General features: G+C 32.4%; 1 protein-coding gene across 1 annotated transcript in view; it reads right to left on the reverse strand.

Annotated features, from left to right (window-relative positions):
• LOC106627414 (G-protein coupled receptor dmsr-1) overlaps positions 1-25819 on the reverse strand; it is a 150708-nt gene that overhangs the window by 68431 nt on the left and 56458 nt on the right. Inside the window, exon 3 of the mRNA XM_014247511.3 lies at positions 17511-17563. The gene's annotated coding sequence lies outside the window, so the exon portion shown is untranslated. The remainder of the gene's footprint in view (positions 1-17510; positions 17564-25819) is intronic.

Consider the following 25819-nt stretch of genomic DNA (forward strand, 5'->3'; position numbering starts at 1 on the left):
TCAATTCCAAAAGCAGGTCTATTAAACTTTTACCAAACTTTCGATGGCCTTGTCATTGACTTCAATTAAATGACTCAAACAGAGCAGGGCAGTATCAACAACAAGAAGAACAAATAAAAACAAAAACAAGAAAAAAAACGCCGAAAAAACGAACTACATATATATACCCAAAAAAGCGGACGCCGACAGGAGCGACCATGAGATTTTCGGCAGATAAAAGTTGAAGAGCGCCAAACAAATTGGCGAAAAGCGAAAGTAAGCAAATACTAAAATGTATATGTATATATCTATATAAATATGCTTTGGTAAGGATAGGAGCAAATAGGAATTAGTGCATAAAGCAACAAAAAATAAAATAAAACACAACAAATCTGCAAGAACAATAAAACGCAAGCTCGCAGACAACCGATAAACCACTCAAAGAAACCAAACAAAAGGCTCAAATAAAGAAAAGCAAAACTTGAGAAGGCAAAAATCGAAGGAAAAGTGAAACAATAATAAAACTGAAAGTTTATTGTTTGACAATGAGAAGCAATCAGCGGAGAAAGTGACGAAAGTTGTGGCGATGGTGTTGACAGCATTTGTAAATGTCCTGCCTTCATTCATATATACTTGTATGCAATATTATACGTCTTATGTGGTTAAACTTAAGCCTACAAATAGAATATCAAATGAGTAGACAAAGAAATTCCTAGATTTCCCTTGAAAATCGAACTTTCAAATAGTTTTCCCACAGACAAATTCGCAAACTAACTAACAAATTACAGTAAGCATTTATACATATATATGTAGTATATATATTTTTTCTCATAGTAGATCAAATATAAGACCTCCTTGTAGTTTAAATAAATTACGGAAGAATTTCCAAGTACAAAATTACATATATATAAATCCACATAAAGATTTCACTTTTTATTTGTCGAAAACAAGTACGGTTCGGTAGTTAATTTGAGATATTTCGGCAACTCCCTCTAAGATATAATCGTACAATTGTTCAAATAAATCCTAAATTCAAATTGTTTATATAAACTCTAAATTTTTTGCCATACTTCATAACAAAAAGTATCGAATAATCTAAAGTAATTGCCTTTCCATCGGCAAATAATTGCACATGAGCGTACCAGGCATAGATTTTGATCTCACTAAGGCAACGAGGCCAAATCATTAGTTGCTAAGGAAGTGAAATGAAAATGGATTAAGGTTGGTTTGAAATCATACATGGTAAGAGATGAATTATCAATGAATTTCGCAAGTATTTTATTCATTTAAAAATAATCAGTTTATTTCACTTATTTGAATTCCAAATTTAGTAAAAAAAAATTTTTTGCATTCCACTTTAAGTACAAAATATCACCAGTTAAATAATAGTAAACATATTTCATACACTTCCTATAAGCTTTGGCATTCAGAGCCCCATACTCATAACATTAATCTCAATAGTTGAGTCGATCCATACGAGATGTTGAGCTCCTCTGATTCCAAGATTTTTAAACGCTGTTTTTTTCAAATTTTTAATTTGATGCTATTTAAATTCATGTAACAGAGGTGGATGGGTGACTCGCATGAGGCAGGCTTTCGTTGATTTCAGGACCTTCATTGAATGAAAAAGCTGACTACCCAAAACATTTCGACAACACCTTCAACAATTTCATAGCCGTGATTCCATTGGAAACACAAAATTCCAAGCACACACGTTATTAAATTTTTTCTATAGTAGAAATTATCGCTCAAACTATTCGCATCTTAAACAAACTTCCGCATCCACAACACACACCAAATGACATAAGTATTGAGAGGAGGAGAAAGTTTGATTTCCTACGAGCATAAGAAAAGGTTGATTCAATATAGGAAAAAAAAAGTTATTTATTATATAAATCTACTTCTCTAATTATATATTCATATATTATATATTAAGATGTATATTAAAAGATTCAAAGATTTATGGTATCTCAATTAACATATGTCTATTGTCTTATACAGGTGTCCTGTCCATATAAGCTTTTTTAATTCAAATATCATGATTCAAAATCCAAATTCCACTATGTTTCAATAACCTGTGTAATTGGAATGAAAAAATCATTTAACTGCAGCAGACAGTTGAAAATCCCTATGCGGAATTTTTTGTCATGAAAAAGCTACACATAACAAACCGATTGGCATTCTCTGGCGGCATTGCAAGCATACTACCAAAAATTAGTTTTTGCTCTTACTTGTATATGTATACATCTAAATAAGTTATACATATGTATGGTATGTATGTGTGTATACACGTAGTTGCGTTACTTTACCATAAAAGCATGCGATGCGCATACCCAGGAGCACCCAGCTGTTATGTACTCTGCTGTTAGATCACGCGCCGGTGGCAATGTTAACGGCATTGTTGTGGTAAGAACTACGGTTAAATGAGAGGTTTGGATAGTTAATTGAAAACCAAAGGCATAACGGTAATTTGTGAAGTTATGCATGTGTAAAAGCTTGGAAAAGGAGGAACAAGTGCAGGCAAAAGATGAAAAGTTTCAAATTAAAACAAAACATTAGCGCTGCAATGGTAGATTTGCAATGAATTTCGGGGACAAATAACTAAATGGTATGAAAAATTTTGTGCGAAAATAGTGGAATAAGGATTAATTGCAATTACTGAGTTGATAAACCCAATAACTACTAAATGTTCCCCAGTCTGACAGCCCTAAAAAGACAATTATTTTAAAATTTAATAATACACTTACTCACACATATATTAAGAATACACAGTAAAAAGTATTGAAGACAAAAATCTAATATTTTTCGAGTTAAACAAGCTCTTTGATGGCTTCCTCCAATGCTGCAGTGATTCCGACCTACTCCTAGGAAGGCACCTAAAAAAATTCTCTAAAAAAAGATATTGTCCCTACAATGACCTACGGTTGAAACAAAAATCAAAAATAGTCAAAATGGCGGCTTAAAAAAAGTTGAATTCAACTCAAAATTTTGTCCGTTTTTGGCTTTTCAAATTCGATTTTTCATCAGACCAAAAAACCAGTAGTTCATAATATTAAGAACTCCAAGTAAATTAAAAAAATGTAGTTTTGGCAAAAACGCGTTTAAAGGCAAATTGATGGAACTCATTAAACTTAGCGACCACACTTTAGATGGTTGTAACTCAAAAAATATTTGAAATAACGATTTAAAACTTTAGTATGTTGTTTATAAAGGTATATACTATCGAAATTTTAAATTTGTTTTTTTTTCTTTTAATTTCACACTAAGTGTGTCCTTTAATTCTTTAAAGATTTTTGAACAAAAATGGAGGTAATCAATGTAATTAAAAGTGTAATCGTTGTCCCTTCTGAGATGTTCCTCTCACTAAATATAGCACACATAAGTATTTATGTGGAATTTCTGAAAGTAGTTACCGGATTTTTTTTCTAAAAACATTTTAGGTTCCTAAAAAGCTCTCCTATATATTTGGGTCGTCAAAAACACCAGGCACGCTAGAATTCCAATAGTCAGCTGAAGATTTGTTTCTTAAGCAATAAAAGCATAATTGGAGTTGATAGCAACATAATGAGTTACAAGTTCATATAATTAATATATAATTTCAAGTTGTGATTGCTTTTACCGTGAGAGTGTCATTACTTCATGGAAAGTAAAAGTAAATATGTAATTTTTGATAATTTTTTCCACACGAAAGCAAATAGATCACTCAAGTTACTTTTACACTCAAACATATAAATTATATATACAATATATATAAAGCGAACTCTTTAGTATTAGCATTTAGCATATTTACATTTATATAGAAGAGGGTTTTCCTTTCATGGTAAACAGTATTAATGATTATTACCAATAGTCAGACGAATGAACAATTTGTACGTTGGGTTTTGTGATTAATAGTTATTTGCACTTAGTTATTGTATACAGTATTTTTCATTAACATTTTCGTTGCACTCTCTACGTATTCTTCTTTTATTAATTTTTTTTATTTGTTATGAATTATTTTCTGTCACATCAATGCAAAAGGGGGCCATTATGCAATAGTCGCATTAATCAATAGACTTTGTGGAAAATTTTATATATCTATGTATGTGCATAAGTTGAATAAGTAATATATAAATGAAGAATATATGTGTATGTTAGAAAAGCACGGCTATACCAATTTTTCGAATAGGTTAAGTTCATTAATTTGTCAAGTGGTGCAAAAATATATCGACTGTATGGTTCACATACGATGGCTTAATACCCACTAACACTATATGTCATAAAAATTCTGAACTAATAAAGCCAACATATTGACAAATTCAATTCATTAGCTTGCTTGAAATAAAAGTCTTGTAACATATTATTTAAATTTTTGTTTATTTCTATATGTTTATGGTGAATATTAAATATGAATACTGCCGCACATACTCTGGTAACTCTGTTGTCACCCAGCAAAGTATACAACAAATTCGGGAGGAGACGCGATTAACATCGCAAAGTAACAAGTGAGTAATGACACTTTTGTTATAATATGATATTACTTTGCCCCGAACAAGTTAATAATATATGTATCTTATAGCTGCCATACAATTTGAACGATCAAAATCGAGATAAAGATCTTTTAATTTATTTTTATGCTATAAGAAATGCACTTGCGCAGACCGCGCTGCATCGAAGTTAACGTTTTTCTTGTTTTTATAGCGAACGAGCTGTTCTCTTTTGTTCGAGTGTGTCCCATGAAGATACTAGTTATATGTGAGAGAACTCATTGTTTTTAAACATTAACCGGTTAGTTCCCTTTTCTACCTCAACTATTTTTTAATCCGTTCTAATATTTTACAAATAACGAGTCCCTAATTATACCCTTAATATATTCATATGGAACTTATTGATACTTAATTGTATCCTTAAGGCTTGCGTTGGAACCTAATTCCCAATTGTGCCCTGTCGACCGTAATCTAGAAACAAATGTTATATATAAATATGTATGTGCATAGTACAATATGTTACGTATCCATGAATAAAACATCCTTAACTACCTAGCCATATGTTACAATTCCGCCAATTTACGACCCGCTTTAAAGTTTACGAACGCAGCAGGAGCCAAAGTGTTAATGAGTCATTATAAGTGGATGAGCGCTAAAGCTGCTAGTAATGGCGTATTGTTGTTAGTAGTAAATTTTATTCAGCTGAAATGTATAAGTTTGCAATCAAACGATGCCTTGGAGGGAAATAACAAAACATAAAAACTAACAAAAAATAGCATTATTAAGCTCTATTGTGAAATTGGAAAAAAATATTATATTTTTTTCATATTTCGATAGGCTAACATATGTTATTCCTTTAAAAATAACATTTTCACATTTTAAACTAATATCTCATATAGTTTTTGAGTTACAGCCTTCTCAAGTGTAGCTCAGCTCAATAAGATCCATCAGTTAAACTTTAAAACCGTTTTTCTTGAAAAATAATTTTTCAAATTCGCAGCAGTGATTACTCAGAGACAAATGAATCAATAACTACACAATTTTTCTGCATTTTTTTGTATAGACCTAGTTCTCCATACAATGAGCTACCGGGTTTCTAATCTAAACGAAAGTCGAATCATGGCAGACCAAAAACGACTTAAATTTTGGGTAAAACTCAACTTTTTTCTTTTTTTTTTTTTAATACACCGCCTTTTTGCCAATTTTTGAAAATTTTTTGCCATAGGTCATAATACGAAGAATATCTTATTTTGTAGAATTTTCTTTAGGTTTCATTTATAGAGAAGGTGGGAATCACTGCAGTAATGTGGGCTCATTGTATGTTAGCTCCGTCGAAGTTCGCATGTAACTCGCCAAATATTTGTTTTTTTCTTAAAAAATGTTACACAATTCCTAACATATCTATAAGTGTAACTATATCAGTAGAGTCTTTGTTTAATTCCTAAAAATAGCCCTTCTTAGGCCATCACTTCGTCAGTCACTTGCAAACCTCAGCTTAAAGTGATTTATGCGCTAGGATTCATCCACAAATGCTTTTTATGTAAATCTAAAGTTATACATGTGCCACCTAACCTTAAAGTATTCAAGGAAACTATCAGTGGAATGCTTTATAAAATTTGCGGAGTATAAATAAACTCTGCCCTCTATTATTCTTGTTCACTACTAAGCGATTAGATTTGGAAAGAGATTTCACCGAGTTCCTTCCATCGAATTCATAAGGAAGTGCTGCAATACTTACAATGTGCTTCCTTTTCTATAAAAATTTAAGTATTCCCCATTTCTTTTAATAAACGAAGCGAGCATTTTTTGCTTAAGGTTATGTTGTAGAATAGTAGTTTATGGCTATGTATATGTATGTGCCCAATTGATTGTTTCGGCATTGAATTTTATTCAACCCAAAGCTCATAAACTTCATGGTAGTTTTCAGCGTAATTACGGCATGTGAAGCTCACTGAAGGGTTACTGAATGCTTAACCCGTGCCTTTAACCCAAATAAGTGTGGTTGTGGGTTAAAGTAAGAGCAGGAAAAGAAAATTTCCATTTGGAAATATATGGAAATGTATGCTCGCTTAAAAACCCGAAATCAACGTAACGGTGAATTTGGCATTTGTGTTGATGGTTATGGTATATGGGACCTGCTGTTCTTCGCATATCTTATTGTTATCAGCAAGCCTATGTGTGCACGGATTTCCTTTTGAGCAACAAAACAGAGGTAAAAAGACTTAAAGAAATAAAGTCCATGTGTAAAAATATTTTGAATTTTTAAACCATCAAGCTGTCAGCGCTGCTATTTGGCACATTGTTTCTTTGGTGGTTTATAATGTTTTCGAACCCTTTATGGCGTTTGCTTACTTTCGCGCATGTTTGTGTGTGTGACACACGCACGTGCCCTTTGTGGGATTTATGACCGAAATTTGTAATTTTAATTTTTTTTTCGTTTCGTCGCCTTTTTGTGTTTGTTTCGTTGATGAATTCTTGAAACATTTAGGTAAGATTTTAAGTTGTTAGATTATGGTTGAAAGGGATTAAAATACATATGCATATATTTGCTTTTATGTTTTACGCATTATTTAGAAATATTTATATCTGAAACTTGTACGTAAGCTTGATATGAAAATAGAGTGGTGTTTTCTTAGCCTCTTATAGCCAGAAACTGCTTTAACTATTTTGTATACCCGCCGGTCATAACGACCTGTATACATTTTAACGTAAGATTAGATAAAGCGGCACAATAAATTGCAGCTTGGAGCTAATTCATGCTCAATTATACCCTAAAGGTATTCATTTGGTACCAATAAACAACAAATTTTGCCCGAAAAGTATGAGTTGCAGGCTAATGGAAATTTAATTGCACCATACGAGTATAAAAAGAAGTCAGGTTGTACTCTCTTTAAAACTATTCTTACAATTTTACTGGGAGTGTACATAGCGGCCAAGATATCAAAGGCAAAACAAGTAAGTATAGGCTAAGTTCGGGTGTAACCAAACATTTTATTGTCTCGAAATTTACCAAAAGTCGACGATGCCGTTATATTAGGAATTAGGAATTGGACCTTAAACCGATTTCATTCATATTCAGCTATGGTTAAGAAAACAGTTGATTTCATTAAAATATCGTACACATTGACTTAAATAAATTCAACTGAAATGTCTGAATTGAATGGTCTACCAACAAGAACGATGTGATGGTAATTAAAGTAAAACACTCAAATTTGGTTGAAATGGTTTTTTTTTTTTATTATGCTGATAAATTTATGCCATTTATGATTTGAAAAAAATTAAGCTACGTTTGCATTTGCTTGCCCGGTTACGTCAATTTTTAATGACCCGGTGCAGCATTTCGGTTGTAATTTCGGCTATAGTTCGATGAATGTTATCTTCGAGCACCTCGAGCGTTGCTGGTTGATTGGCTTAAACGTTTATATTTTATATATTTTTTATATCTAACATATGCCTTTAGGAAATAATCTAGTGGCCTTAAATCACATGATGCTATTGTGCCATTTCTCGAAATTAACGAGTCGCCAAACTTTGCTTCCAATATGTCCATATTTAAACGTGAAACATGAGGCGCCCTACCGTCTTGTTGGAAACCGAGATCGTCTGCGTCGATTTCATTAAATTTGTAGAAAAAAGTTGTTGAACATCGTGTTACAAGTATAACGCTCACTATTGATGGTAATGGCATTTCCTGCCTCATTTCGAAAGAAATAAGGCCCGATGATATAGCCATACTACAACCCGCACCAATCAGTCAAGTTTTTTATATGCAATAGCGTTTCCTGAACCACACGGGAATTAGACTCACCTCAATAGAGAAAATTTTGGTTTTAACGATGCCATCAACTATTTCGGAAAACGTAAATTTGCGCAATAATCTTGAACCATTTCCAAGCGTTGCACCGTCGAAACGAAATGTGACATGATGAAATGTGAAACCTTACTGAACACACTAACAAAATTTGACACAAATTGGTAAACAAACATGACAGCCACGAGCTAACAAAATCACATCATCCCTATTGGTAGACGCTATGTATTAAAGAAATCAGTTAAAAGTTTCAACGGCCGGAAAGGTGCTGAGAGCAAATTTTTTGGAATAAGAATTTAAATAAGCAAATATTACAGGCAATCGGAGTCTGTTGAGTGTTTTAGGGATGATGAGAACTAATGAGCTTGCTAGACTTTGAAACAAATAAGCAAACTAATTAAATATATATATTTCAATATATTTGTAGCTATTTTCAATTTAATTTAAATAAATTTTAGGCTCAAAAATTAATAACACTCGCTTTTACAATTGTATACCACAAAATTAAATTTCAAAATTGAATATGCTCGTCAGTGCTGTCAATAAATTTTTTGTTTGTTTAAAATGCCAAACAGTTTTTTATATACATATATTTTTATACACACGGATATATAATATATATTTAGCTGTGTGTATGTATATGCTTTTGTTTAAGCGCAGCAGTAAAAAATTAATTAATATATATTTTGTGCATGTAATGGGCAAGTGGCACTCCAACTTGTTTACATAACCTAAAATTTTAAAATGCGTTATTATTATTTTGCATGTTTTTGCAGTGCAAATATGTTTTTATATTTTAGTGTAAAATATGTACAAAATTTAATTGCTGAGTGAAAGCAATAAAGTTATGCATTTTATCGCATGTGAGGACGGAAAAATCATTTCAGTTGCGCAGCTGTTTCTACGGTGGCAACTACATACATACTAGCGAGAATGATGTGTTACAATGTATGACGGAATATAATAAAAATAGTGCTAATTAATATATAATATATCTTTGAGTCTCTAAAATGTTTCAGTTTTTGATTACAATGATTTATGGAAACTCAGAATAGAGTGAGAGAGACGCATTAAAATCATTTATGAGAAATATTTTTAAGGCCTATCCCTTAGCTTCTTGTGTAATTAGCAATATTTACCGCTAGAGTCATTTTTTATATGACTGTATAAGTATATCTCCATTTAGATGGTTCAGAAGGGGAAAATAAGCACATTAGACTCCTTAAGAGTATCCTCTTAAAAGGAAACAGGAGTATCCTCTTATAAAAATTTTCTCAAAACTCATAAAATTCCGCCAAGTGGGTATTTTATTTTATAGTCTGCACTGACACATGGACAGACGCTTTCGCAATTCCATGATTTCTTTTCAGGTACTAAGAGTAAAGGATACGATTGTTCTGTTTGCTATTTGATAGGACCCTTTTCCCTCTTCCCTAATTCCATCGTCAATTGCCAATATTCCTAACATGTGTTGCAATGTTACTGTCCTTGTGTGTCATTATCAGTATATGTCATTCATTTGAAGCGTAAACAATAATAACTACATTTATTCAAATACGGCGAGGTTAGTGCCTGAAAAGGTATTTTTGCAGGAAGTTCTGCTTTATTACTTTAATATGAAGAAAAGCTTATCATATTTTTGTAGAAGTTTATGTAGAACATGCTCAGCTGAGCGAATATGAACAATTTAAAAGTGGTAGCTCTTAGCATTACTCTGTGAAAGTTGTTGTCAAACAGAAGAAGAGCTAGCAGGAAATTTGGGAATCACTCAAGCAGCTATTTTAAAACATTTAAAAGCAGCCGGATATATTAGAAAGTAAGTGAAGTGGAACCAAGGCAATATTTTTTATCATAGCAACGCTTGGCCTCATGTTGCAAGACCGGTTAAAGACTATTGGGAAGACAGCGGCTGGAAAGTTTTGCCTCACACAACTTAAAGACCAGACCTTCCTTTTCTGACTATCATTTGTTTCGGTTGCTGCAGAACGCATTCACTGGAATACGGTACATCAGAACAGGGTGTCGAAAATTGGCTTGATTCATTCTTGGTCGCCAAGCCGACGCAGTTCTTTTGGGATGGAGTCAAAATTAACCAGAAAGAAGAGAAAATATTATACTTGTAGCTTCAGATTTCTAGATTAAGGCAAATATATTTAACTTAATAGCTAAAGCTAATACTGACTATATCTTAATAAAGAACTTTCCAGAAAAGTATTTTCATTAGCCAATATATTTAAAGAAATGAAACATAAACACAAAACACATACACACACACATGTGGGATAAAATTATAGTGCTTGCACCAATTACCAATTAAATGCAGGCGACGAGGGTCGCGAAGTCATTTAAGTAAATTGGCGAAGATTTGAGCGTACAATCAAATCAACAACTAGGACAAGACCATTTATACACATATATGTATATCAGTATGTATGTACATATATATAAGTGTGGTATATTATATAATGCAATGTGCGAAAGTGGCAAGCACTCGAATAGCAATTGGAGCACTTGACTACACCTGCAGTTTGCAAGGACGCAATTACCGCTACCACACCACAGTTATATCAAGTCTGCCACGCACCGCTGAGGGGCGCAATGCAGTGAACGTGACTAAAAAAAAACAAAAACAACAACAACTTTAATAATGTGAGAAGTGCGCTGTAATATTACGCAAGTCGAGCAACTCATATGTTGCTGTGTTGCACATGCAGTTGTATTTTGAATTTACTGTTAATTGACGTAAACGTACACATATATCAAAACTCTCCTACTTAATGAGCAGCGAAAGTGGCACAAGGAAACTGATACGAATATCCAATCAACTTTTGCCACAAACTTACTTGTTTACGCAGCTCAGCAAATTAAATGAACACGAGGACAATGTGGACGCAGTTTGTTATTCATAATGCTGAGTTAAATGCTGAACAGGCGACTCTGAAGTGGTTATATCAATCTAAAGGTTATGTGGCAAAAAATAGAATATTTCGAAAAAAGTTTCGTGGCATATTTGATCAAAATTAGTTGTAACTTTTCACTCATCCCTGTGGAATACTTGTGTTAGATATGCTGAGCTATGCAATGGATGCCAAATACCCGATAAAATTGAGTTAATGAAAAGAGATACTACTTACGCAAAGAAAATATATTTTTTCATTCTGTATGTAGGTACATCACTGAAGTAAGTGCAAGAAAACTAGAGTTTTGACTGAAGTAACATATAATAAATTCAACTAAAAAATTCAAAAATTTAATTTAAATTTTTTAATAAATTAGTTTTTTTTCATGTTTCGATTGGTTATTCCTTTGAAAACCACACACATCAATTTTGAATCGATTTCTCAAATATCTGTTTAGTTACAGCCTTCTAAAGCCTAGCCGCTCAGTGCAATTAGCGACAGTAGTTTAAAAGGCGTTTTCCTCAAAACAGTATTTTTCGAATTTGAATGATTGATTGACTACTCGGAGATAGGATTTCGATCAAATTTTTATTTTGTATATATGTGGTTCTCCATATAATGACATAACAGTTTTTTTGCTCTGATCAAAAATCAAATTGTGCAAGGCGAAAATGACCAAAATTTGTGGAGAGCCATTTTTTGAAACGAGTGTTCGTGTGAAGTTTAATGACACTAGATGGCGTCAGATTCAATAATCACCAAATAATTAATAGGTGTAACACTTACGTTTCACTCTAAACTATATTCAGTTGTGTTGCATAAACCAGGACTGAAGCCTTTGAAAATGATAAATAACAAAAAAACAAATCATAGTAGGTTGAAACCCATTGTAAATGGAAGAGAAAGTAACAAAAATGAAAGCAAAAATAATTGAAGGGCGATTTGTGGCAGAGATGTAAAAGGGAAAGGGGAGGTTGAGTTTTTAAGGGTAAAAAGCGGTTTACCTTTGCGAAAAAACTACAAGTTTTATGGAAAAAAATTAAAAGACAAAGTTATTGGTAATATAAAGATCTACAACTTTTGTGTTAGCACTATTTTACATAACCTCAAAAGTTATGTGATAAATTCAAATAACCGAGTTTTTGGTTTCTTTTACAAACAAAAATTCTTTCTTTCACGAAATTTGCGGTAAACTAACCATTATAAGTCCCAAATACACCGTAATTTTTTTGATTTAAAGTATTTATTTGCTTACCTAATTTAGATCTAAAATAGAAAAAGTCTCCGAATTTTCCATCGGAAATTCTTTCATCATTGTATTCGCTTTTTTTAAATCGCTGGTCTTTTTTTCTTTCAAATCTTCGCTTTCTGATGGTATAAAAAATATATACACAGTTATAGCTTAATACAATATACGCCCAAAATCAATTTAATTGTTCAAAAATCAATGAGTTTGGCAAACTAAATTTTAGTACCATTCAAGGCCCTTTTGGTTATGCATATTACATTTCGTTTGTCCATATATTTATATATCGCCATACAAATTGCTTCACAGCTAAACACTTATGTATATATAATATGACAACAAACTCCTTCAGCAAGGATATAATATAAATATAATAAAGTTCCAAAAAAAAAATATTAGTAAGATAAGTGTGTAACCGCTTCTCTAACAGTAATGAAACTTACAGCAATTTTAGTGCAGCGCAATCTTCCTCGATATTTTTTGTGCAATTTCATATGTTGCGTATACGCTTTGTCGTACCAGACAGTGGACATTTTTATGAGGGCGATAAATATAAGATATAAAGTATCTTCTTAATATTTGGTTATATAGCTCTCATATAACATTAAAACGCTAATAAATGTTGGCTTATATCGACTGCTTGATCGGCACTTTAAGCGCATGAAGGATTTTATATACATTTGGATTGAATATATAATATATATAAATATATCTGTTGTTGGCTGAGGCTCCCTGAATTTTAAGTTTTTGACTTACAAAATTGCTTAAGAAGTTCTTTATTTTCAATTTAAACCGTGCCTAAATCATGTTACTTTTTCCAATAATATAACATGTGATTAAGCCAAATCCAAAACTTCGAAACTATTATATTAAACAAAATTTTGCGTCCTTAAAAAAAGATTAAGTTGATTTTTTTCACAAATTTATTCCTTCAAACGTTATACGCAGTTAAATTTATACGAGAATTGTACTGAGCATTCATACAGTACACCGTGTCGTATGAGTAACACAAAATTTACATGTAATACATTCATTGTGTGAATACTCAATACACTTGGTTTATATTTTTAATATGATTTATGATATAACTTTTAAAGTAATGTTTTCTATGAAAAAATTTTGTATCAGAATGTTCTGTTTACAGAGTTGTAGATTGATTTGCCATGGATATCAAAAATGTGTTGCCTCAGTAAATATTGTGGCGTAGTGTACAGAATGCAACTCATAAAATATGTTTGAAAAAATATTATTTTGGAAAATAAAATAAAATAGATATCATATATGTAAATAAATATTATATAATTATGTTGAAAAGTTGGCTATTGTTTTATTAATTTTATTTATCTGTAGACATTTTCAAAGAACGACTATTATTTAATCAAATTACTTGGCAAACCAGCATCGCTATTTATCACTAGTAAGACATTCAGTCTGATTTAACCACTAAAACACCCACAAAATGCAATTAAAATGGATATCCTTCAATTATGCTGCTAATTAAGTGCCTCTCATCGAAACGATTAAGCCCCAGACACTCTCATAAACCAAAATGAGAAATTACCTTTCTCAATTACAATACTCAATTGCAATGCAATAAGTTATCAAGTGGTTTACTATGGATACATGATGGATAAGTGGATATCGCTGAAATGCAAACGCGTACGGAAATCTACTAAAAACTTTTCAAATTAAACAAAGTGCAGCGCATGCAATTGCTAAATAATAGTTGCATGTATATGTGTGTGTGCATAAATTAATTCCTAATTTGCTATTCTATTACTTACTAACACTTCTTAAATGGAAGAGATTACAAAACCACAAACGCATCACGCAACAAGTCTAGATACCACGAAATAACGTTTCAAGCAGGAAAAGCTGCCAAAATTGCACACACACATACATACATATATGGTATTCATACATAAGTGCACAGGTGAACCGCTGCACGTACGTTCAGACACTTTGCTCTTTTCACCCGCTAAGACTTTAAGCCATAAATTTCGCGAGACTGGAGAAAGGGAAAGAAAGGTGAACTCCCCCAGTACAAATGCCTAACTGTATACATATATCTCTATATCTTTTAGCATATACGCGCATATAGCGGTCGCTTTTGCGGTATAATTAAAATCAAATACTTAGCTTTGGTTGTGGCGCGCGAGCGTGTGTTGCATGGCGCATACCACAAAAGCCACTCATCAAAAAGGCAGCCAAACTTTGTAATTGCAGATCACAAAGTTTAGAACTACGCACTCGCAGGCGTACAAGTGCACACAGCGCCGGGAATTAAACGCTGCCACATGACTGCCATATTTACGCATATGGTGGAGCGCAGCTTGAAGTTTTGGCAAGTTACGGCGCGAGAGTGAGTAAATATGCCATTAAATTGGGCAACAAAATTGCGCTTAAATAGACATGAATTAATTTTTAGAGCGCAAGTTGTAAAAATTGTTGTTTACTAATTACTGAACAACACAACAACAGCAGCAGCAATAGCGGTATGTGTGTGGTGGCAAGTATGAGGGCGTGCGTCGTTAGGGTTTTGTACATTTCATGCTATAGCATAAAATCCGGCAACTGCTTTGTATCGTCTGCAGCCACAATATGCAACTGGAAAATATTCCAGGATTAAGAGTGGAAATCTCTGTACAGCTTTCATGTAGTAGTTTTGCATTTAAAACATTTTTTAGCAATAATCACAAATTTTCCACAAAATTTTAACCCTTTAATTTTTAAATAGTGCAACTTTTTTTAGTTACAATGCTGTATTTATTATGCGCAACTCACAACTTTATCATAAAGTTTGACATTTGTGATGTTATACATACAAACTTAGAATATTTTGACATACGAGCGCTATTTGTGTTGTTTACAGTAACTTAAAATATTCATCTCGACCAAAAAATGAAATTAAATCGCGAATATTTTAGCGCGATTATTTTTCACAACTTTTGAAGAGGATTAACTCAGCAACAACGCATCGTTGAACTTAATACAATTTTAAGCGATGAAGCCTTCATTCCTAACTTCAAAGACTAGTGTATATCGTTGGTATGTAGAATTCAATCGAGGTCGTAGATATTACAAGATAATTTTCGTGAAGATAGTTCCAAATCAGTTGTTGTTACGGACACTTTTGATGCTGTACGCACACTGATATTGTAAGATCGTCATATGAACTATCGTAAGATTGCTACAACTATAAGGCCGCTTACCATAACGAAATTGCGCATATGCTTTCAAAATAATAAATGTTTGTAATATGTATATTTTAAACAGATTTAGAATTTATTATAGTCTAGATGTCAAACTTACTGGAAAAGTAGACAATTGTGCATGACATTTAAGCTCAGAAAGCTTTTAAAAACCTCCATGAAACGACTGAAATCTCATCATGTTGGCATGAGAGAGATAGCAGTAGGATCGATTCAACCATTTTGGATAATGTTTTGGGTATGGAGGGTGTCAATGCTAGAATAAAATTTGATCTCCACTTATTGGAATATTTATAATAACCCTACTCTTAAGGGTGACGAGAATCGTTAATAGAAATTTTTGGTTTTAAATTAAAATTTTTATTTTTTAATTATGGGTTTCTTTTCTTGAGCCCTAACCTTAGCAAAAATAGACGAAGTACTACTCTCGGTTTCCATATTTCCAAAACTTTCCACCATAGTCTCATTGCAAATTAAAAAAAAGTATATATCTTTCGTCACAGCTTATGTTATTCTATTTACAAAAGATCGATCTGAGCTCATCCAATAGTCCTTATATGGTATTACTACCAATCCACTGATAGCGAATGCGCTTCCCTTGCAGCGTTCAATAAACTAATTGCGTCCCAAAGCAGTACCGAATGAAATTCACGAAATTTACACAATTGCATTACCCAAACTGAAATGGTGAGAAGTGAGTTGAGGAACAAAAGCGCCATGCCAATCGAATGTGAATTCAGTGATGTGAAAATTCAACGAAATCCCATTAGAGTGTAGCGGGTTGTTATTGAATGGGAGAGAGAGGCGCAAGAACTGCAATGCTACAGCAGCCAATTTTTGCAGTAACAGCTGTGACAGACGTGGAAATGTTGCTTAGTGTATTACTTTTGCTCCGAAAATGTCAGACACTAAATATTGCGCTGCAGTAACTCTATTGCACGTGTATGTATCAGTGTATGTGTGTGATCGGATTCTCAGGCGTATCAGTGCATGCACAAATACCTCACTAATACACGTAAACATGAGGAATCGAATTTGTACTGCAATTCCTGACAGACTGACATTTAGATGCGGTCTTCCACTAAATGCTGCTGGTATTTTGAATTTACAATGCTTTGAGCTACAACTTAGAAACTGCACAAAATAAGAGAAATGTACATATGTAGTAGTAGAAATATGTAGAGTAGTGCTGATAGGAATTACATTATTTGGTAGAGAAATTTGGATCGAAATATCTAAAGCAAATATGTAATATGGTATTTATGTATGGATTTTAAACAATTTCTGTATCGTAAAATAACTCTTCGATAATATATAATGATTTACTAAAACTTGAGAAGTGGCGAATCGAACAAAAATCTGGCAAACATACCTTCAAGTCTATCATAAATCAAATTGACTGTATTGACTTAAGTGATAAATATATCAACACTGAATGGAGAAAGTTTATACCAAAATCAAATAAAGCGAGCTTTTGGTATAAACGGTGTAAACGGTGTTGTTAGCAGATAGCTCTTTGTATCAAGTTACAGCTTTCCGTAATTTGAAAATTTCAGTCGTAGAGAAAACGCTTTAAAATTCTGAAGACAAAAAAATATGAAGTACAGCGTTCCTAAAACAGGTTATAACACAGTTATAAAAATATTCATAACTTCGCACCGATCGACTTGAAATTTAGACACAGCATTCAAAGAATAATTTTTTTAGACGTAAACCAAGTTATGGGGAATAAAAGAACCTTCCCGGTTTCAAAATGTTTATTGGTTTTCGGTGTGAAAGCGTTAGGCTATAAACACAGTAAAATGAGACACAAATGTGGGATGAAAACAAGAATACTTCTTACAAAATTAATTAATTAATTAATAATTACAATTTCTTCAGTTGTACAATACATACCAACATAATTCCGGACTTGAATGGTTTTACAATGCTCATTGAATGTTGAAAAACTGAAATGAAAATAGTAAAAGATATTTGATATTAGTAGGATAAAATATATTATGAATGTATTTATAAAGAGCCAATAATAAACCAAATATGTTTAACAAGTTAGACAGTTTGAAGGGTTGTTGTCAGTACATTACGTATACTTATACAATGTAACTATAAATTCTTTGGTATTATGAATGGCAATGAATGGCGTCTTCTTTTCTCACAAAAATATTGTATTTATATTGCCCTATTACATACAAAATATGACATAACCTAACGTGACGTAGCATAACATAATAATAGAAAACATAACATGGCATAATAAAACATAAGATAATATACCATAACATAACACATCAGAAAATAACATAATATAACATAACATAACATAACGTAACAGAATGTAACATGAGATATGTATATCAACATTATGTACCATATTATATCATAAATTAACATAATTTAACATAACACGACGTAACATAAAATAATATACCTGAGTACATAATGAAAATTTAATGTATGTACAAAGCATATAAGTAATTCAAAAGTTCGGTGAAAACAAAGTGAGCAAGAAAAAAAGTTGTACACGGTGTATATAATGTTGCCATATAATGGGGTAACTTTTTCTTGGAGAAAAGAAAACCGAAATTTCGACAAAAGTTCTATTGTTTCCAGATCTCTACTTAGAAACAGTGTTGCCGGAATAATGCATATAACAACTGATTCTTCTTTAATTATAATATTCGGCGTATCACACTCTAACTACCGCTGGTTAAACAAAAATCCAGCAATAAAAAAATTAAAAAACTTTCAAAAGTTATTTCATGGAAATTGGTGATTTTTAATTGACACAGCTTTGAAAATTCATATTATTCCATAATTTTTATTTTACTTTTCAACATTTACATGCAGTTTTTTATATAATAAATCATGCACTAACGAATGTAAGAAAAAGTAGAACTTGTTGAAAATTTGTGTTGCAATTAGCACGCATCAGTCAGTAAAGCAAATTGTTTTTAATTGATTGCCAGTTGATAAATTTTAAATCGGGCTTTTCAGCATTTTAATTGTATTAAAATAGATAACAAGGAGAAAATATTTATTTTGAGGAAATTGAAATTATGCTTTATCGACAATTCAGTGTTTTTGCACAGTTTAATATTTCATTTGATTTGGTTTCAGTAATATAAATATATAGCATATATATTTTGAGTGGTTTAAGCTAACAAATTTTTCTTTGAAATATGTGTCAACAACTCGCATATGTATTTATCTTGTATAATACTATATGCATTAAAAAATTTCGATATACCATAAGCTGCAAAGTATTGTAACAACTTCCAAGCATACTTCAAGGCGTTGACACCTTATGCGCTGCATACTGCTCCAACGCCGTGAAATGAAGCAAGCAATTGCCCTATTTTCGCTGCGATTCATGTCAACAAGCGCTACTCAAACTTATCAGCTAACAAACACACGCACACACACTTACAACTTTTATTGCCTTGTTTATGGCAAAGTGGAGCGCTTGTCCCAGGCGATCATAAAAGCAAAATAAATTATGTGCAAATGTTAGTTGCTATAATGATTACCCATTACAACAGTAAATGACAGCCAATACTTAAAAAATATATGTACTCGTATGAATATATATCTGTGAGTCCATATATTTGCATAAATATATTCGAGGGCTTTAAAGCGCTTATCATCTTAGATATATATATATATAAGATATTGCGAAAAAGTACTGCTACACAAACGAATGTGTGACAACGTGCTACACCTTCTACGTTTACGACCGTCTAAAGCCGGTGAGAACAAAAGTGCATGAATCTTAGTCCACCCATTTTGTTTTCACTTTTCATTTGCCTTGATACTTTTACGCCAACGCTATTGACCGACTTTTGTCTGAGCTGTCGCTGAACTAAATTTCCAAAAACCAATTTCAAATCAGCGCCCGCCACTGACACGCTACTAAGTAATAAAGGCAAAGCAGCTCGCACAAATATACTACTTACCGAACAAAAAAAAATAACAACAACAATGACTGGAAAACACTTAAATTCTGTTGGCAGCGAAAGCAATTCGAAGCATTTCATGCAGAAAAACAGTGAAGTACGAAAAACAAATAAATAAAAAGTAATAAAAAACAAGTAAGGAAGTGCTAAGTTCGGGTGTAACCGAACATTTCATACTCTTGCAACTTGCAAGGAAAAAAGGCGGAGGAGCACCTTGAGGTTTTGGCAAAACTTTATACATTAAACTTAGGAAAGTATAGCGGCGATTAGAAAATGATTCTTTCTCGATATCATGAAGACTTCTTACATATTAACCGTTAGATGCGGTATAAAGTGAACCGGAGGTTCGAAAATATTTATGTTAGGTATATAGCAGCTAAGGGAAATGTTGACCTGCTTTTACACATTTTTGGCGCAAGTTATGGTACGATTCCGACAACTTTGAACGTAAGATAAAATACCTTGAGGGCACTATTTCTGCAGAGTTTAATTCTGATAACTTTTTTGATGTTTGACTTTTGTACTGTAAAGTGAAAGAATCAGACGATTTTGAAAGTTTGTTATATTAGAATTAGGCGTGGTTGTCATCCGATTTTGCCCTTTTTTGCAGTGTATAATAGAAATATTTGAGTAATATCACATACCAAGTTTTGTTGAAATCAGATCCCATAAAGCCCTTCTCTACCATTCTGCTTGTGAAATTTAATGCTTTTGGGCTCATTTATTTTGTGAGTAATCGTACTTTAAGTAGTTTTCAACATAACCGTTATATGGGGAGCGGATGTGGTTAATATACGAGTTTGAAGAGGTTATAAAATGACTTTTGGTTGATATATCTTTAGCGGTTTGGAAGATATGTACATTAAACCATTTAGGGGGCCAAGCCCACTTTTAAAAAAATTTCAGCCCAAATTACACTTTTGCGTCTTAATTTTCGGCTTAGTTATGGCACTTTAAGAATTTTCGTTTAATGGTGTTTTGTGGGTGTGGCAATGATCCGGTTACGCTCATCTACGAACTCGTCCTCACTTTTTGGCAAGGAACGTGTATACTAATTTCATCAAGAAATCTCAATTTTTACTCAATTTATCACTTGCACGGACATACGGACGGACGAAGAGTCAGTTACACTGATTTCAACTCGTCTCATCATCCTGATCATTCATATAAACGAGTACATATATAACCCTACATCTATCTCGATTAGTTTTAGGTGATATAAACAACCGTGAGGTGAACAAAACTATTATACTCTATAGCAACATGTTGCAAGAGTATAAAAATATTAATATTTTCACCAGTGTCTGCACTGCACATTAGACACAAATATTGTGGCGACTAATTTCACGCTATGAATTTTTGGATGAAATATTGTTCCACATATTGTTTTAATTATACAAATATATATAGCAAAAGGAAGAAGCAGAGTGAATAAGCTGGATCGCTGTACAAAAATATGTCGAGTGTTTTTAAATTAAACGCTTAACAGCCAACAAGTAACACAACTAAATTTCGCGTAACATAACATAACTTAACTTAGCATGACATAACGTAATATAGCATAATATGACGTAATGTGTAATGTTACATAACAGCTTTGTAGTATAAAATCACATAAGAGAACAAATCATACCATAACATATGTTACCTTAACATATGTTAAACATTGCATAAATAAAATACAGCATAACTTAACATACCATTACGTAAAGTAGGAAAATAAAACCTAGTTTAAGGAAACATAGCATTCCACATAACACGATGTAGCATATTATAGCATACATAAGGAAAATTCATGTACTTAGCGCGCTAATAATTCAAAATTTCGTTGAAAACAAAAAAAAAAAAACAAAGTCTACCAAAAATAGTAGGATAGACTAGATATAACGCGTAAGCCTTTGTTAAGTAACAAAAAATACGAGTATAGTAAAAGCTAGGAAAAAAAGTATGACACATCATGGTACTAACAAATATTATAAAACATAACTTAACATAACTTAACAAAACATGGCATAATATAATTTAACTTAACTTAACTGAACTTAACTAAACTTAACATAACAAAACTTAAAATAACTTAACCAAACTTAACTAAGCATGGCAAAACATAACTTAACTAAACATAGCAAAACTTAACATAACTTTACATAACACAACTTAACTTAACATAACATAACATTACCCAACCAAAAAAAAAACTTAATTTAACATAACATAACCTACATAACATATTACAAAAAAACTTAACAAAACTTCACATAACATAACATAACTCACTATAAATATATATAATTTAAACTATATAATTTAACCTAACTTTACATAAAAGAACTTCGTAAAATCCTCCTCTTAAAACACTTTCGCCGAAATCGTGGCTCAATGACATAGAAAAACTTGCCATGATGATGCTTTAATTAGTATAACTCAAACTAATTATATAAAATAAAATTCTAAAAATTCTATCTTAAAAAATTTTCGTTGAAATCTCGGCTCGCGGTCTTGTTAAGACCAGTTTTGTTGCAACTAAAGCAATTGCGGGTGTCACTATAGCTCTCATCTATTTTCACTTTTAGTTCAGGTAGAAAGCTTACTTAATTTATGATTCGAAAAGGAAAGAAAGGGAAAAGTTGCTTTCGACTGCATAAAGGTCTTCTACAAGTGGTAAGATTTCCAAATTGGAATGACATACTTTCTAAGCAAAGTTATCTCGTTCAACTGATCTCTGGATGCACCAGTGGCATGTACGATCTTCTTATATAAACTTACTTATACATATTAGTTATTAAGACTTGTACGCATATTGTACATATATTAAACATAAGCCTGTATGCAAGCTTCACGGCATATTGGTGTTGTAATAATGTAAGAAGCAGCTTCGAAGCGAAATAAAATGCTCTAACGGCACGTGAGTGCTTGAAATATTCAAATGATGCGCCAACAGCGTTGGCGGCAGACGACGCACATACACACACTCAGACATTCTCATTACTTTTGCTTATATTATATATGAGACGATAACAAAATTCTTTTATTTATTTTATTTTAAACAAGAAGAGATAACAACGACAACAACAACAACAGCGCGACAATAATGCCGCAGTCAACATTGCAGAAAATGTGGCATAAAAAATCATAAAGGCAATTTATTTATATCCGATAACCACACAAATTTTCAATTGTTTTTCCACACGAAATGACAATGCCACCTCTCTGCTTCGTCGCTTCTATGCTTCTTCGCTGCTGGCGCGAGACAAAGCGAATAACGTAAAGCTAAGTTATTATGAAATGAGCAGGCGAAAAAGTAGAAATCGAAGGAAGCGTCTTTCACTAACACATGCACACTAAAAATACACATATATATACCTCACAAAAACACACATTTTTTGTTAAAAAACTGCTTTGTTTCCAAAGGATATCAGCGCTTTTGCTTTTTTACTTTATTCCTTTTAGACTTCTCTTGATAAAATCTTTAATAATTTGAAAATTTAAGAGCAAGCTGCTGATGAGATGGTCTTTGAGTGATGTTATGAAAATTTATACGAGCTTATCATCGACAAAAGCGACGAGCCAATGAATAAGGAATATAGAATTCAAGATATTAATTGAACATTCTCTCTTCACCTCGCCATCTTCACAAACGGTAGAGCTTGCCATTAAATTCTTTGTCTAGTTTCAGCTATATTAATAAATTATGTATATCTCTTTCACTTGCTCATTGCTACTACTCTCGCCAAAGCAACTCGTATGAATAATTAAGTTTTATGTAAATTTTATGGATATGGTACAAAAAACAAATAGGTACAAACCAGATTATGACTGGCGATAAAATTAATATTAAACCAAAGGTAAAGTGGAATATCCAGGACGTTTTCTTAGTATGAGCTTCTAAATCTGGATGAAACCAGTAATGTAGAACGCTACCGACAACAACTCATCACATTTACAAGGTGCGTTCCAAAGTAAACAGGACTTTTAAAAAAAAGACAGAACAAATGGTTTTGTCGGCAAAATCAATTTATTTTATATATTTTGAATAATCAAAATTTATTCAAACTAGCCTCCCTCGGCTTCTAGAGTTTACTTTGTTACTTTTTTACTGTTTACTTTGGAACGCACCTTGTAGAACGAGCGCAACTGAATATGACTTCTTATGCCTTCTACGAAGCATTATGGAAACCGTCTTCAAAATTCAAATCCGTTATGACTGCAGCCGATTAGGACCTTTTTTTTAGTTACTTCGGAAAAAGCGAATAACTAACTAAAACTGTATATTATTTTTATTGCCACTCTTTGCGTACATTTACTGAATGTGAATAAATATAACTTGAAAATTTGAGTTTTTTTTTTTTTTAAAGTCCAAAAATCACCTTTTCTTAGGCGGTTCAATCAGTTCGATCAGTCATAGTTGAATCGAATACTATTGAGTTTCTTCTGCGTCTTTTGTATATAGTTCTTAATATTATGAACTAGTAGTTTAGAATCTGATCAATAATCGAATTTTGGCGGATTAAAACCGAAACAAAATTTGTGGTAAAATTTAACTTTTTTTTTATCGATTTTGATTTGTACGGAGAATATCTTCTAGTTTAACCATATTTTTTTTTATTTTTAGGTTCAACAACGGAGATGACCGGATTCACTGACTGAAAAAATATTAAATTTTTATTTTTCAAAAACTGCACTTCTTTATAGATCTATAAATACCCTGAAATCTACGGTTTCATTTATAAACAATACTTCTTTGCCTCATATTTGAAATATTGTATGTCTCTTCAATAGTTAGGTAACCATTTATATCTTTTATAGTTGTGTGAAAGCGACGAGGGGGGCAATCTACGGTTGGAAGTGTAGAGGATTATTCGGCGTTATCTAAATTTGAGTATTATTATCACAGAAGGGACCTCCTGTTAATGTTATCATTTATTTTTATAAGAAAAGCCTGGCCACGTGCGCAGGAGGCGTGAGTATTTCAAGTGGTTTAAAAACTTCGTTATAAAAACAAACCGCTCCGCCAAATTGCGGTTTGTAGCACATTTGTGTGAGGATGAGTCAGAACCAATTTACAAATGGGCGAACTAGAAGATAAATAAATTCTGCCAACAATGTTGCAGCCAAACAACATTTATGCACACTCAACAGCACATAAAAAATATAAAAACAATGCTCCAACATTGTACTAAGAGTGTGTATGTGTGTGTCTTTCAGCTTATATGATATGCGGAATGGCAATGTCATTTGCAAATGCATAGCAAAAACTACTTAAAATTTACATGCAAGATTATAAAAACGGCAAAATTGTAAAATTTATATGCAAATGTTGAAACAAGCAGGCCATTAAATGCGCAACAAAATGGCATTCAAAGTGTTTAACAAAAGACGCCAACAATTGTTGTTAAGAAAGACATAGATATACATATATTAGGGTGGGTCAGAAAAAACGAATACTTTTTTTCGCTTGATACTCTGAAAAGTAGGTTCTTAGACACCTCTACGAAAGTCTCTGCAAGTATGAGCTTTTAATTGTAATGGGTGCTCCGCCTTACGTTACTCGTGTTACGCATACGACATGGTGTACTGTATGAATGTTATAGGGGTATGTATGTACAATATATGGGAAAAGCTTGGATAATTTTTTTAATGTCAAAAACTAAATATTTCTGAGGATGTCAGCAAAAAAAAATTTACTTCAGAAATAACGAACACCCTAATATACATACATATACACCTACACACATATGTGGATATCCTATTAGAAAAAGTTGTGCTGGTGAGAAAATTTTAAATTCTGAAATTTTCAGAAAGTAAAAAAGATATAAATTTTAAAGTCCTCACTTGCAAGTGAGGTACTAAAGCCGCTCCTGAACCATTTAGAAATTTTTACCAACAATCAAGTGGCTTTATCTACTGGTTAGCCATAAAAAAATAGTTTCATAGCATAAAATACGAGTAGCGCACAAACACGTCTGAGCGAGCGTAATGTATTTACACATACTTATTTATCTACTATTGCATGTACAAACATACCGTTATAAAGTTATGTAGACAAGCGAAAATATCCATTACGAGCATAAAAGCCGGCGAGAAGTGTAGGCGAATAGACGCTCAAAAATGTTTACCATTTTTATGTTTTTTGCCATTGTTGTTATTGTTGTTTGGCATACTGAGACAAACGCTGTGATTTATTAACGCGAATAGGCGGTTTAAATTTTACGAGCGACAGACGCTGTCGTTGAATATATTCTATTAGATACC

Source organism: Bactrocera oleae, chromosome 6, assembly GCF_042242935.1.
Source record: "Bactrocera oleae isolate idBacOlea1 chromosome 6, idBacOlea1, whole genome shotgun sequence".
Classification (NCBI taxonomy): domain Eukaryota; kingdom Metazoa; phylum Arthropoda; class Insecta; order Diptera; family Tephritidae; genus Bactrocera; species Bactrocera oleae.